Source organism: Lutzomyia longipalpis, chromosome 1 (genome assembly GCF_024334085.1).
Source record: "Lutzomyia longipalpis isolate SR_M1_2022 chromosome 1, ASM2433408v1".
Taxonomy (NCBI): domain Eukaryota; kingdom Metazoa; phylum Arthropoda; class Insecta; order Diptera; family Psychodidae; genus Lutzomyia; species Lutzomyia longipalpis.
This window is the reverse complement of record NC_074707.1, coordinates 26576159-26590453: the sequence shown is the minus strand read 5'-3', so window position 1 is coordinate 26590453 and position 14295 is coordinate 26576159. Positions and strand designations below refer to the sequence as shown.

Sequence of the window (14295 nt, the reverse complement as noted above, 5' to 3'; positions counted from 1 at the left end):
TGGGCCGAAAAGAATAGAATATATAACATTATGTATTCGGTAAATTTGAATATGTACACTATGTATTTATTCCGTAGTAGTCGAACATAAAGAAAATCAAGAAATGTACGGTCATTTATTTGGATTTTCCAGTTGTTGAATTTTAAATTTCAACTCCCTTTAAATGTGGATGACGGAAGGATAGAAAGTGTATTCACATTATTATTCTAACTTTATTGTGATTCAGCATTGGGGTAAATATGTCTTTTGATACAACAAACACGATATAAATGAGAAAACGTAGGTATTTATTAAATGTATTTTATAGTAATAAGAAAAATTAATCATAATAATAATAATAATAATAATAATAATTGATGTATCGCTGAAATAGATTTTGTGTCTTTGTGTAAAGTCATTGTAGAGTCGATGCTAAATTTTCTACAAGGAACTGACCTGACACCAACACCTATCTACATTGTCACTATTCACATAACAATTAAGGGAATCTCTGGTATTCTTTATTAGATAGTATACAAAGTAATAGAATCCCTGTCCGTTTTTATAAATCTTCTACTCAAATACACTTCCGTGACAGATAAATTCAGAAACGACTTTTCTATAGGAATATGATTGACTGGGATTCTGGTAACCCTTTTATTGATTTCTAAAATTTATTTGTTTTATCATATAAAGGAGAGAAAATCACACTAAAAAAGCTATATAGCTATTCGACATGGAGAAACTTTATTAATTATTTATCTTACCATGAAAAACTTTAATTTAATTAATGATCTCGTCTCAATGCCAATGAACAGCCTCAAAAGTAATTAGAAAATAATTAGGAAATAATTTACTGAAAAGCTCAAACACAAGAAACTTCCTTAATAACAATTTCCTCGTTGGCTCTTTCCGGACATACTCAAAACGCCGAAAACGACATGCCATTCGCAAATTCAATTATAGAGTGAATTATACATATTCGAGCCCATCGTATTGTCGCAAGAATTTTCACCTTGATCTATGCTGTTAAAATTTTGTACATGACATGAATGTCAAAATCTATAGATAAAACATTTGCAATATGGATCTTTCTTTGGGCCTGAGACAAGAAAGCCATTTCCAGGGCTCTGCCAGGTGAAAATACGAAGCTTTATACAAAAGACAAGCTTTATGGATGAGCTGGAGACAAAAGTGTTATTAGTTAAATTAATGATGACGCTTCAGACCATGATTAACTGTTCAATCGCCATTGTTAGGCACCTCAGTGAGTTTATATTTTACTCCTAGTGAAGTGCTGTGATAGGGAAGCAGGTGGACCTGATGTGTCGTCCCGATGGTATCCACTCCAACTTCAGTGTCACTCCTGGTATGCTCATCATTTGCCAAAATGCTAAACTTGAGAACAGTAAATCGGACCCATAGTGACATCATAATACAAATTTCGTAGGACAGTGTAACCATCTATCGTCACAATACATTCATTTCTACAAGAGATATCACTCCGGATGGCATGTCAGGGTATACGCATGTAGAGTTGGAATGAAGACAAATGCTCCTTCATGGAACTAAACTATCCCTAATGTTTAACCAAAAGCCCCATCCTCCATGAAATCTTCCCAGGGATATCACAGTATATATAAAGTTGGAAATGTGATAACTGTATTATATATGTTTATATTACACATTGTATCGGCAGAATTATACTAAAAACACTCGCTTTACCGCGTGTGATGTATTGCAGAATATGAGATTACGTTTTGTGAAGATGCGGGACTGCGCTGAAAGTTTCATCCCACAAAACACAAATTCTAAAAGGGTTGTAGGAAGGCAGGCAGCAGTGGTAAGTTTTAAGTTTGAGTCCATGGATATTAATCGTGGGTTAAAATATAGAATTAATTTCCATAAATTGCTCAAAACAGGTCATGTATGAGCACAAAGGAATAATTTATAATTCACCCACAAACATGAGACCCATCAAATTTGACTCTCTACCATTAAACCACGTCTTTAATCCTTCGCAACCAACACCCATTCGCAAATCTCATAATTACTGTGTTTAGTGGATATTTATGCGTGTCTCTAAGTGGCATCCACTCCCAGAACATCACACAGCCCACAGAGCGACAGGCAGAAGCCCATGTCTATGTCGATTGAAAGAGATTTCTTGACACATCCAAAAGGCATGGAAGGACGCAAAGGCAAATCACTCTAGAACCGTGACCCAGAAACCTCTTGGGTTCGAGGCAGTCATTTGTCGTTGGTCTGAGCTGAAAGTGAGTGAATCCATAACAAAAGGTTATCCACTTCCAAATACAATTTCCAAATACGATTTATATATTTTTTTGTAACTTCAAATTAATCCTAACATTAAATAATTGTATGTACATATATGTATGCAATATTCTTTTTAACATTGATGATTATGTACTTTGAGCATTTATTTTGGTTTGAGCAGTTATTTTAGTAATAACATATAACTGCATATGCAACAATGAGTTAATCAATGATGCAAAAATATCTGTAATTTATTAGCCCCTCAAGATGATAGGAAACGGAGTGAGTCTGAGATTGGTACGATGTGTATACGATTCAGAGCATGAGATGATCGATACTTATAGTCTAACACAGTATGTGCTGTTCATGTAGGTGGATGAACAGATAAATCTGTCAAATTTGATTTATTAACTGGGAAAACATTTTAACTTAACACACAGCCAAGTGTGAGATACTGTCAGCATCATAGCTATATTCATCACCAGGTATAATCAATTCGTTATTGATGTTCGACCTATGACCACTTTTTTGCTGTCTATCGTATCACTACAAATTAATTACCGGGCCCATACTATAATATCTCTTCTAAGAGATTTTCTTTCGGAGCACTAGAAACCCAGCACAAAAAAAAAACTTGAGAGCAAAGGACTTGAGAAAAAAAAGTGTTAGATATAAGGGAGCTTCTTCACAATTTGTTCAAATGCAAAATAATTGAATTCTTTACGAAAGGTGACACTAAAGAATTTTTCGTGCCTCTCCTCGGGTTGGCTTTGCTCGCTTTGCTATTCCCTTGCTCTGCGTCAGCGTCAGCTCTGACGAACACACATTTCAGCCAATGATTTTAATCTAAATTGAAGAAGAATGGAGAGAAAAAAAAATACCAATGAATTTTTATACAGCTTATTGGGGAATTAAATTCAAATGGTGCGTTCTGTAGAGCGAGAATGATGCTACTGAAGAGGGATTGACGGTAGGACACGAAGCGCAGTATAGAGGGGTTGAATAAATGGATGAAATCTGATGCTAAGGGGCTGTGTGTGCGAGAATTCAAGCTCTCTTCACTTTTATCCCACAAAATATCCCAAGTTTTTCTACTTTGTCGGTATCCAAACGTAAGTCTGATTCACGATTTCTACTACTTATATATGTATGCTTATGTGTGATATATGTATGTATATGTATGTATGTATACAACAAACTTTCTGAACAATAGACTCCCCAAATATTGAACGAATTCCACTAGATATTTCAGATACATGAATAAAGTCTCGGAGAATGGTATATGTACTTTAAAGAAAAGCACATTCGGGATTTGAGCTTGCGGAGAATTGGTGTATGAAAGGATGTGTATCGAAATGTTTTGGAAGAGAAAATAGAGAACCCTTACAAAGAGCTGTAAAGTGTGAAATTCAAGATAACATTATTTACATTCTGAAACCCCCTCAGAGACGACCATTCGTTTATGATCATACATACATTATTTCGCCACTTGTCCGCATTTCTGAAGAAAACTTTCATAACTTTATTTATTTCACTTACTCATATAAACATATAATATACATACAGTGGGACCCCAGTACAACGACCACTTGGTTGAGCTACTCTCGCGCATTGAAAATAATGAGTGTGAAGAGTACATCCGAGTGGTCGTTGTACTGGGGTCCCACTGTACTCATATAAATTGATTCAATTGGAAAATTTTATTGATCAACAACATCTTACGAAAACTTTTCTTTAAAGGTATGTTGTATTGTATATTATATAAATATATACTAGAATTATATCTTCCTTCTCTTAATAGTAAGTGAAATAATAAAACTTGCCTCTAGAGCTTATGTGACAACCCTTTTGTGCCACGTACAGCAAATATTTGTGCTTCTGTCACTGAATTATGGTTGGCAGTTGATAAATTTTGAAGCTCTTTTTTAGTGCCACCGCCATCACATTTGCAATAAAGTAATGTGGTGGGGTAGTAGGGTTGTGGATGACAATTTGTGTAATACAATAAATGGTGTGTATAAATTGTATACATATAAATAGTAGAGCATTTCTCAGAAAATTTTAAAAAGCAATTTATATTCGAATTATTAGCAATATTATCCTCCTAAGTTATGCATGACGACATGTACCAATTTATTTTATTTTATTTTAATTTGTGATATGCACATTGTTCTGAAGAAAAAACTGAAATTATAGTGGTTACAGTATTGTAACATTTTCTATGTCTATATGAAATGTGAATCGCAGAAAGATGCATTGCTATAAGTTCACTCACTAAGGATATTGCATAAATTCCCCTATAAAATAAAACCTACCTAATACTTTTATTCTCATATAGCATATATTTATATCTAAATTCCTGTAAAAAATCTAGCGACGTTTTCTTGAATTACACAGAAAACGCTCACAATACTACATATCGGTAACTATACGTAACTAATATATATGTATGTACGTCATTGAATTTTACACATATTTTCATTCACTCAAACCTTCTAGCTCGTTCACTGACGTCAAAGTGGAATTTCTTAAATATCATTCTATATATAGTGTACGATATTCATCGACATGGCTTTATATAGAATCATCAGGAGAATATACTGATAGCTGTACAATTTATTGATCTCTTTGTCGATTCAATTGTGGCGGTGACAAAGGGTGTTGTATCGATTTGATTTACTGTTCCCCCACTTTCCGAAGCCATGCAATGTGCTATTGAGTTTGAGTAAGCTCAATCAGAAAATGTATGGGTTTCTCACAGTTTGTTTTTTTTTTTTGGGAGAAGTTGTGCTGCTTCCATATCATTTTATTACTACCTATCCTCATCGCGTTCCCCTGGAGAGTAATCTTCCGAAAAAGCTACATTTATAATGCAAATTGAATTGGTAGAAAAACAATGTAATGAATAGGAATGAAAATAAAGAATAATAATTATAATTATTGCATACTCAAGTATTATATGTAAAAAATGAAAGTTAATGAATTTAAGCCATTTTATGAGTAAAATAAGATTTCTCAAAGAGATTGAGAGTTCTGTTTTTGATAACGTTAGCTATTTTATCCAGTATTATAAAGATGATAATGCAATACATTATTTAGTGATAAAATATTGAAATTTTCAATTTTGTATTGATAGTTTACTCATTAATAAATTGTTATTGTACATTAATTTCGTTTTTTTAAGTATACAAATTGAGATTATTAAAAATATTAAAATAATTTGAGTTTGATCCTTATAATAAAATAAAATATTTACATAAAAAGCACTCTTTCGAAAGGTAAAACTTCGTAAAAAAAAACTAAACTATTTGTTAATAATACAATATGCCGCCATATCTATGTTTGACTGAGAGAAACTTGATTATAATTCTTTACAGTCATTTCCTTAGTACAAAATGGTGTTAAGCGGTATTTAATAATTACTGGTGGCAAGAGAAATTTCCTTCTCATCATTCCGATCCGTATATGAAAACTTTTTCAGTCATGGTGTGAAGTTTCGTTGTGGATAAGAAACTTTTCAATTTTCTTGTGCAGAGATGGATGCACAAAAACCAATTAAAATGATTAACAGGGGAGAACAAAAAAAGTTGCTACGTGCTTTTTTAATACTTGCGGAAAAGGTCGATTTAATGATCACCACAAATCCACCTTTACTGTCACAAAAAATCCATTTAACAATGTCATATTATTTTGAAGAATGAGATAGAAATAATTAATAAAAAAAATATTCCTGAAGCTTCTTTAAGGATAATAGATCAATTTAGGAATAAGATTTAAGAAATTATAAAAAAACCTCCACATATAGGTTTAGGTAAATATCGAGATAGATTTTACATTTTCTTCCTTTTAAATTAACATTCAGATTTTCAAAATGACATGATAAATATATCAGCCACAATGGAGTGAATTAATTGTAGCAACGTCGTCGGAAGTGCTCTTGGAATAATGCTGCATAATACCGATGGATATTCTTCCACTAAAGAAAGGAGATGTGAGTAGATTGAATCGAATATTTCACATGAAAAGGAATCAGATTTTCTCATAGAACTAAAGTGACAAGAAAAATAGACGGAAATTTGGTGAAATTGAGATGAAGGCACACTGAAGGTGGTGTATATAAAAACTTTGATCGCCAGCACTCAATTGATGTGCGAAATCATTGGGATGAGCTCATAAAATATTAAGTGAAGGGTATTGAGGGAGGATTCTGCAAATGACTGAAGGCGTTGAAAAGCAGAAAATTGTACTCAACGGAAGAAGTTCACCAAAATTCTATTAGCACTCCTTCATTACTAATTCTATACGAATTTGCTATGAAACTCAAGCAAATATTGGCAAATGGAGTTCATTAAAACACAATTGTTTGCATAGAATTTCTCTACCACAAAAATTTACTAATATACATACATAATATTATATTAAACAATAGAAAAGTCAATCATAGATGATTTTCCGTAAATCTGAAAAGTTTCATATCTAATTCTTGACTTTATGTACCTACCTATTATAAAAGTCTGAAAGTGCTTGTCGGTCGTCCACAATTCATTCGGTTCAATAGATTCAAAACCAATTTTCTGTCACTGGTTGCATCTCTTGAAGGATGGGATTGGAAAGGGTTTGTGAATTTAGCTATAGGGACCAGAGTTCTATGTTCCCTAAACTATGTTTGTGAGCTAAACATGGATTTAGGTTGAAATTAATTTATGGCAGAGAAGCGATTAAACATATTGTGTTTTCGGGAGGTGTCCGTCAAGGGAGAGGCTTTTAATTGACTTTTAAGCTCGATAACATCGAGAAACGTTCCAGCACTTCCACCACCCCCAATACGACAGCTCACAGTTATTATGCACACAATTGAGTTCAAGCCGACTACACCATGTCTTTCATTTACCCCCGCCTATCCACTTTTGCTAACCCACAGCAAATCCGAATGACCATGTCGGACTCGGACAAGATCCCATAGGACATTAAGCAATTTACTCATTCTCCCACTTCGAATGACAACTAAATGGATTGGGTGTTCAGACCACTGAAATCAGGAAAATGTATTCTGTAATAAAAGATTGTTTCTACATACATATACCTTTGCAATAGGTATATAAATATTAAATTATTGTTTGTAATAAGTTGCTTTTATTTTACTCATAAATAGTTTCAAACTTAAATGTGAAATGGCGAAGGAATAGAGAAAGGAAAAGTCAATTACTGTCACGTAGATTAATAAAACCTTCAATCGAGGGTCACCAACAAAAAATTGTCTCCTAAATAAGTACTTAACGTAGAGGTAAAAAGAACAATAGAAGTTTAGAAACATATATCTTACTTTTGAGGAATTCTATGGGTGGGAAAATTCTCAAAATTCCAGCTGAATGCAGAAGACACCCAGATGGAATATTTACAATTCGGAAGCAATGTGGAAATCTGATGCTGCAAATTGGAAACATAAGTTCTATGAACAATTTAACTCGTCACCCATCGCACATGTAATACATAGCAGAAGTCAAACTTTCCGCAAAAGCTTGTGGCAGTAAACTTATGGCATTCTCTTGGCGCACCAAGCAATTGTTGATTCCGTTTTCTTCATCGCCATACTATGGAATGAGAAATGCTGAAAATGCTGCGAGAATTGCATATTCAATTTCATTCTTGTATGTTGGAATTTTCACGCATTCAAGATAGGACAATGTGAATTTGTGACTTTCTTAATTTAATTACAGCACATTGCTTAATACTTATTCTAAATAGGACAGGCAGTCTACGTTTGATGTGCTTGCATGCCTGATTGTACTGCAACTTGACAACATTTACCTGAATAGAATGATCGCATGTGAATATAGGTAGTTGAATTAGCAAGGTGAACGTTATTTAAGAACTTATAATATTAACATATGTATTATAAATTTTTAATTAATTTCGACAAATTTCCAAACTAAACCGCTCGTGTACAATTCATATTAATAATTATTTTTCAAAACATTTTAATTTGCTTAAAATCAATTTTTCTATCGCATAGGTTTTCTTCTCATCCTTTTCCCTACCATATTATACGGAAATATGCTACTATTATGTATAAATTAAGTATATGTACTTGGAATGTGATCATCTATGCATGATTCTTCGCTTTTCACGTTTGCTCCCGTGAGAAGGGGACTCATTCGCACCTTAATAAATTACATTGCTGAGATACAAGCTTGGAGTGGGATGTTATGTCTCACGGGGTAGTGAATTGTGTAATTATTTAACATATCTATCTCACACATGTTCCTCAACATCACCTCCGCCATTTCTAAAAGTAATTATCAAAAGGGCACGCGAACTTCCATTGTACATTCCATGGATGTGCTAATCACATTAGATTATGTACGTTACGTATGTATAACCGTTACGATGTGGAAAATTTCTCTGTTCTGCAACAAAACGTCTCTGGGTTAGGTGCTTTAACCCTTGAACCACTTGAGTCATTCAAAGCAGCAGCTGATTAGATTCTAGACAAGATTAATTAAAGTGACTCCATGAAGCAATGCAAAAGACTTTTGTATACTGTACACATGTTCCTCATTTTATTTCAGCACTCTTTCACTAGATAATATGAGGGTTGTAAAGGTATGGGGCACCATACATTTCGTCACCCATTTATTGATGATGAATTCAAATGGTAAATACATATATGATGGGTAAAACTCATTATGCTATTCAATGCATGTTTATGCGATGGCTTCGACAGCCACTCACACTCACACTCACAACAAATCATTCATTAGATTAAAATTTTCAAAATGGAACGTGCTGATTACACTGTCGATGGTAAATTATGTATGAATTAATTCATTTTAACTTCCAAAATTATAAAATTACATTAATTAATATTTTCAATGCGCAATACATATTTTTAGTTATACAATAATAAAGTTGGGCAGTTTTTTGTGTAGTTTTCATACAAATTAATTTAATTTCTATGCCAAATAATTATCTATCTTCTATATCTATATACCTAATAAAGAAAGGTCTGTTTGTTGGTATAATCCGTATAATCGCGTCGTATGCATAACAATGCATTCCTACAACGTTTGCCTGATCATGATGAAATTTGATACAAAGGCTCATTATATCAGTCGATTTAAAATGGCTATAATAATTTTTCCCTCCGATCCTCCCTTCAAGTAGCCCCCATATAAAATTCATGCATTTTTGTGAATTTTTGAATGAATTTTATATATTTTTGAGGTTCACAAGTGGCTTCAAAATACTCATACATCTTTTTTAGGATCCCGCTAATATTCCCTAAAAATCCTCGGTTTTTTAATAACACATGCTATTTTCTGAAAACTTGAAAAAATAACACGATGTGGAGTTTTAAAAGGTAATCAATATACTGGGTGTTCAAAAATAAGCGCATTTTTCAAAAGATAAAGATTTTGTAGTCTAACGAGTCTAACATACGAGAACAATACAGTGGGACCCCAGTACAACGACCGCTTGGTTATACTACTCTCGCGCATTGAAAATAATGAGAAGAGTACATCCGAGTGGTCGTTGTACTGGGGTCCCACTGTATACAGAGGTATAAAATTCACTCTTATATTTATAGCAATCAGGTAGTATACCTACAAACATGTACATATATTATTTTATTGTGTGTTTTGATACCAAAATATTTCGCGACTTACATTATTTGACTCAACATTTAAAAAAAATTGGTACATGGGTATCTAAGACTTACTTTTATACATAACACAAAAGATGAAAGTGTAGGAAAAAGATGGAAACAGGGGTTTTGCTTTTGTATATAACAAAAGAATCTGTTTTCCACTTTTTAATTTGTTACGGTAGAAGCTCGAAAACTTTGCTATCGCAAACAGCGAAGATAATTACTAAAAGGAGCTACGATTGGAAATCTATATAATAAAGAAAGGTCTCTCAAAAATATGGTGTCTGTTCAGCTATGCATTTCTACACCGTTGGTCCGATCGTGATGAAATTTGGTACAGAGACTACTGATACCAGGCGGTTTTTACCAACGGCATTCATTTTCCCCCCAGAGCCCCCCTTCACATAGCCCCCATATAAAAATCACGCTTTTTTGACTACTTTTTGAATTCGGCGCCATAAATGTTGTGTGAAATTCACTTTTTCCCTTTGCAATATCTGTTGGAGATTTTTTGTGTGGCCCATCTATATAATAAAGAAAGGTCTCTCAAAAATATGGTGTCTGTTCAGCTATGCATTTCTACACCGTTGGTCCGATCGTGATGAAATTTGGTACAGAGACTACTGATACCAGGCGGTTTTTACCAACGGCATTAATTTTCCCCCCAGAGCCCCCCTTCACATAGCCCCAATATAAAAATCACGCTTTTTTGACTACTTTTTGAATTTTGCGCCAAAAATGTTGTGTGAAATTCACTTTTTCCCTTTGAAATATCTGTTGGAGGTTTTTGCGTGGCCCATCTATATAATAAAGAAAGGTCTCTCAAAAATATGGTGTCTGTTCAGCTATGCATTTCTACACCGTTGGTCCGATCGTGATGAAATTTGGTACAGAGACTACTGATACCAGGCGATTGTTACCAACGAATACATTTTCTATTGGACTTTTTTCATCTCAATTATTTTCTCTATATAAAATTTGCGCGAAGCGCAACAAATCCCCGCGAAGCGGGGCGAGGTAAATTGGAGCGAAGCGACAATTTACCTCGTAATTTATAATTTAATGGACTGATATTGAGCAGTATTGTATTTATTAGATGTTATGTGAGAACTTAACGCAATTGAAAATCAATTAATTTTCATATTTTAATTATAGCGTTTATTAAGAGATTGAGTTGGGTACCTACCTGTAATTGTAATTGTGTGGTTATTTGCAAATTTCCAAACTGATTATATATTTGGGGAGATGATCGACAAAAATTATATGACATTATATGAATGTTAGATGTTATGGTAGAGAGAAAGCAGTTGCTAGTAAAATAATATTTCTTTCATCTATTTGTTCTTTATAGTTTAACTGTTCGATCTGTATGTTCAATGTTTTATCAGTAATTTTTCCATTCTCACTAATAAATTTCTATAATACTTTTCTCTACGCACGAGGACTCTATTTCTGCAAGTTTTTAAATTATGCAGCTCAATTTGCATTTTTGCGATCGTAAATGAAAATATTCATTTTCTGTTTAGTTTTATTTACACTGCAACATCGAGAATGTTGCCACTGGTGGCCCATTAAAACCGCATTTTTTTTTAGTATACACCCATAAATTAGCTATGAATAGCAGAAGTGGTGCTGAATATGGAAAAAAAATCTGTGATTGATATAGTCGGGGCTGCAATTGATAAAAAAATATCATTCAAAATTGCTATTTGTGCCAACGTGAAACATGGTAATAAATATACAATATGATGGAAGCAGATGGTGAACAGAGAAACATGAATTATTTACCTGATTAACTTTGAATTATGTATGTATATTTTTAGGCGTATATCTGTTATCTATAGTATTATTCCTAATGATAGATACACAAACAACAGAATGATGTACCTAACTAATATTTCGTACATTTGATTTGAATGTTTGTGCCGAATGATCATTTAAAAAAAATAAATTTTAATCAATTTCATACTCTAGATTAAATGATTGTATTCCCGACTTGCTATACAATCTCGCAGCATCGGGGTTCTTGTAGAGTGGTAGAATTTTTAGGTAAGAAGTGGTCTGCCACTAACGAAAACCTGGATAATATGTGATATTTGGATTAGTAGTTGATATTTCATTAAATTGGAAAGACAAATGACAACGCTCTAAATGAAAAAAAATCGGCTCAATTCGGACTTGTGGAGGTCCGAATTGCTATTCGGTTTTAATCATTATAACAGCGATAGATTTTGAGCTCCAAAAGAATATCATTAAGAAATCTTAAATCAGTCAATTGACGAAAATCACGTAATAGAGATTTTTATGTATCTCGCTTGGCCTTATAGATATCCGTTGGTCCGTTGTTGTCGTAAAATTTTCAAAAATTATTGAGACTCATTTCTTTAATTATTTCGTTGATTGCAATCATTCTATATTAAAAATAAAATAAAAATAATTGAAATAAATTACAACTAAAAAATGAAAGAAAAAATTCCATGGCCCTTGTGTGGCTGAAGGAAAAATTAAATTATCTTACAAAACTAAGATTATTCGAAGTTATCATTCTACTCCTCTGCAAAGATACATATTTGTTTGTAAATATACACAATTCGTCTTTGTGGCAACTTTTGTTTCCTGTCCTTTCAACCCTTTCAAATATAGTAAAGTATTTATCTAATTGTCCATCATTATTAAAACTAAAAATGGTCAAATTCGATGTAGAGGTTCATATGCCTGTAGGAAAAGAGAGATTGTGCTCAAAATCATCCTAAGCAAATAGTAAACTTGTTTAAGGTTTATGTTGGTTCAAACATCAAAGACCATTTGCAGTATGAGACTTTGTCAACGGAGTCTATATAATTAAATTTAGAGTTTACGATGCATGAAGAAAGTCGAAGTTCAAGATATGTACTGGAACCTAATTTGTTGATCAATAGTTTCCTTCCTTCCACCACATACTTGCAAGGACACGAGAATAAGACGTGCAGATACCCTTTCGAACGATGAAAGTAAGTATACCCTGAGTTTGCCTATCAAGGAAAGCTTTCTTAAGATAATTTCCATGGTACTCAGAACAATATTCGTTCGGATGGCCTCCCAAGGTACCATGTACCATCTTCTATGTCTATAAGTATTATGTATATCAAATTTTGCATATTGAGCCGAGAAGAAGCGACTGATTTTATTCACACACAATGAAATAGCTCAATGATAAAAAATATCTTAACACAAATTGTTAATTTTTCTTCTCAATGAGATTCGAGAATAGGTTGAGTGAACCGCTCCTAAAAGCAGTGTAAAAATATATTTATACGGTAGGTATATTGTACCGATAGTCCCACATGGGTCAATCGACCCAAAAACCTTTGAAAATGGGAGGAAATTAAAAAGGTACCACGTGTTAATTTATAAGTGGATCAATTATTTAATCTATATCAACCAAATAAAATTCGTGGTCTTATTGAATGATTTAAAGTTTAGTAGGATAAGTAAGATATATGTAAGTATGTATATTTCCGGAGTACAGAGAATTAATTTTTCCATCAACTTTTAAAAAGATTAAATTTAATTAAATCAATGTATTCATAGTTTGGCGATAGTAAGATGATTAAGCCAATTTTTATGGCAAAAAATATTACTTATTCTATTCCTGTTTTATTTTATTTTAACGGATAGCTCATATCGTGCTCGCTCAATTCCTACATAGATCGCAACCTTTTCACAATAAAGCAGTTCTATAACTTTGAACTGTGGGTGAATTTATGTAAATTAGGGAGAATTTAGTAGATAATACAATATAAAAAAACAGTACATACTTAACATTTGTTACATTATTTTCTTTATCCATCATACTTGAATATTTTTTTCTGAAAAATATTTGACTCTCAAGAACCAAATGTCAGACGGTTGAATAACGTGAAAGCTCCAGAAAATTGAAAAATATTGCCTTTCTGTATATAAAATCTTTCCACTTCACATTTTCCTTTTTCGGGCTTGTATTTGTTCTATCCCCTAATAATGTTGGGAGTATATTGAAGATTATCATATAAATAATCTGAGGAGATTTTTCTCTCATCTATACGTGAAAAAAGTGACTGTTTACAATCCCCACGTAATATCGTTGAGTAGATTTTGTGCTATATTGTGGCAATATATTGTACTGGGAGTTGCCACAAAATACGTGGTTGTATATTTGATGAATTTCTATATTTCACTTGATTGTGTTGATTCTGTCTGGTGTTCAACAGACATTGCCGCTCTTTGGGATATTCCATCATTGAGTATACATTTAATTTCCGTGATGCCTTTGTCCATGCCACCCATTAGGATAATGCGTGCTTGAGTATTTCTTTCTTCCATTTGTAGAACTGGAAAGAGTAACATACAATATAGTGACTAGCCTACTGCTT

At 33.1% G+C, this 14295-nt stretch overlaps 1 protein-coding gene across 1 annotated transcript in view; it reads left to right on the top strand.

The window, feature by feature from the left end:
- LOC129797492 (YTH domain-containing family protein 3) overlaps window positions 1–14295 on the top strand; it is a 149289-nt gene that overhangs the window by 63860 nt on the left and 71134 nt on the right. The gene's annotated exons all lie outside the window — the stretch shown is intronic.